This window comes from Zingiber officinale, chromosome 7B (genome assembly GCF_018446385.1).
Source record: "Zingiber officinale cultivar Zhangliang chromosome 7B, Zo_v1.1, whole genome shotgun sequence".
In the NCBI taxonomy this organism is placed as follows: domain Eukaryota; kingdom Viridiplantae; phylum Streptophyta; class Magnoliopsida; order Zingiberales; family Zingiberaceae; genus Zingiber; species Zingiber officinale.
The window spans coordinates 38098763-38101408 of NC_055999.1; the positions used below are offsets into that span (position 1 = coordinate 38098763).

General features: G+C 35.1%; 1 long non-coding RNA gene across 1 annotated transcript; it reads right to left on the reverse strand.

The window, feature by feature from the left end:
* Positions 1-1202, reverse strand: LOC122005685. The gene is made up of 3 exons (XR_006118462.1): positions 752-1202; positions 194-498; positions 1-62 (listed from the first exon to the last, which is right to left on the reverse strand). It is a non-coding gene; the product is annotated as an uncharacterized LOC122005685 (long non-coding RNA).
* Positions 1203-2646: the final 1444 nt, after the last annotated feature.

The window sequence follows — 2646 nt, forward strand, 5'->3', positions numbered from 1 at the left end:
CATTCAACCCACTCGAACCGCACTTCATCAATTTCAACTCTGGAATACTTGAGATTTGTAAACTGTAAAAACACATAAATAATATATTAGTAAACCAAGACTAAAAATCATAGTTGAAAGAGAGAAGAGAAGTCTGTTTTAGACCAAACAAATGGTATGCTGCAACTTAACTTAAGAAGACTGTTTCCACAACCTCCAGATTCCTTGGGTGGGCAAGGAATGTTGCTTCCATGATTCTTAGCCTTGCTATCAGATTCAACGGTGGATAAAGATGAGTTATCTGGTCGCTCGCCTGTGGAACGTCTCCGTCTTTTCCCAACAATTTCTCTGATGACATACTTCTTTGCCCTCTGTCTCCTACCAGCCTTGGAGGAATCAATTGCAGGTGTTTGAGAAGCAGATCCCTTTACTATCTTTCCGCAATAATCTAAGCAAAGTTTGTAAGAGCAATTTGAGCAACTTCTATGAAAATCCACTAGTGAAGTCCTGCAATAATTACTGGTTCCAAGGGGGAAATAAGAAAAGAAAACAATATCAATCAAGTGAAGATTTTAATGCATGATGAGACGATAACAAAGAACAGAATATGACCTAAAAATTAGAACTTGCTAAAGCAAAATAGAGGCACAAGTTTACAAATGACCATTTAAGAAACAGGGGTCAGGACACATTATTCAGTTATTATGTCCATGATTTCAGAAACATAGCAAATTATGAAATTCTCATAGGTGTTATAGATGTGAAGACATACCAGTTAACAAGCTCATTGTGAGGCTCATATACTCGAAGAAGTACACCAGAAAATCCACCTTCTGGATGATAGATCGATCAAGAGGATATCTAACTGGAGGAAGAAACTAGGCAATTGTTTTGAAGCTTACCTTGATCCCCTTACTTTACTTCCAGTTCATTTAATTGGTTCTGATAGATATGTTTCAGCAAGGGAAGCAATTCAGATATCAAGCTATATGTGTGCTCCTTATTATTAAACTTGTTTTGACCATTTGCCAGTTCCTGAAGATGATACAAATTGCATATGCACATAAAATTGTCATAAACCCAATCTAACACCAGATTGGGTTTATGATAATTTTGATAAGTACTATGATTTGGTCACTCCTGATACCAGTCTTGTTAGTCCTGAGACTGATGCTAATCCTAAGACTAAAGAAATTGCAAAAAAGATGATGATAATGGGTTTATGGTGCATACAGATAAAGCCATAAAATAGACCTTCAATTAGCATGGTTATCAACATGTTGGAAGGAAGCATCATGGACCTGCAAATGCCACCAAAACCAGAATTCAGTTAGAGTGCCATTTGAAGATTATTAAATGATGCAATATTGTTTTTGTTTCCACAGTATTCTGAACAATAAAACAAAATCAAGCCTGTATAACATTTGGCTTGAATGTAATCTGTGATCAAAGTAATTTCTTAATTCTGTTTTGTGTGGTGAGATTATATTGGAAAACAAATATTGTTTAAATGCTTGTTGACCTCATAATGTTGTAAAAGAGTCGTAAAAATAATTGTTTATCAGATGCCAAGCTAGTAATAGGGAGATATATATTCCCTTTAGCACCCATAACAGTCAACAGGATAAGATAGTCCATTCAGATTAGAGAATTATATGGGAAAGATAGTTGTTGTTCTTTCCAATTTCCATCATTTTGATTGCAGAGGTGAAGAGTTTCTGTCTACCTCTAATTTTGTTTGTACATAATAACAACAAAGAGAAATTCTTGGCAAATAGTTTAGCAACAACTGGAATGTAGGAACAATTTCAAACTGTGATTGAATTAAGCCAATGAATTTTTACAGGATCTGCAAACTTTTCAGGGGTAGAAATATGCATCTAAATCTTTATGGGAGTCAAGTGAGACTAAACTTATTTCTAGTTAAAATTCTTCCCTAGGCCAAGAATGTTTAGGATCTACTGAAACAAGAATGAAGAGGTCCAGCTAATGGATTCCAAAAATTAGAGAAAGTAACGACATTGTAAAACTCGTAATCGGGCACGCAAGCTTGAACCCCAAAAGATTTTTTTCTTCATATGCTGGAAACTTCATTCAGATCTCTTGCTGGAAAGATCAAAACAACTGACTAATTAATTATTAGAATTACTATATCACCCTAGTAATAGCTCCAATAATCAACGAGCTTGTCACTCAATTGGCAAAGTCTTTCCGAATCCGGTCTATCCTAAATCCTAAACCGTATTAGGAACTATTCAGATGGATTCAAAAATTCACAAAATCATAATTAACTTGGTCATGAATCGATTTAACAAGAAGGTCAAAAGAAAATACTCACTTAATGATCAAAGCCTTTAAGTTATATATGTAGCATCTAAGAAGCCCAACACACAAATCCTGTAGAAACAACAACAACAAAAAGAGGTAAATTTATAAGCCAGAAAACATGTCATATTAGTGGAAAGAATTAGCATATACATAAAAGAAAGTTGATAGTTGAAGGAATACATAAAACCAACTTAGCAACAGGAAATAACAACTAGTGCACCTGAATCAAGAACTAGTGCACCTTACTAGTGCATCTGAGACAACAGCTTTGGCACCTGAATCTAAGAATTCTTTCGCCAGGCATGGAGCAAGCCCTTATCTACTCGTGCAGATTACATT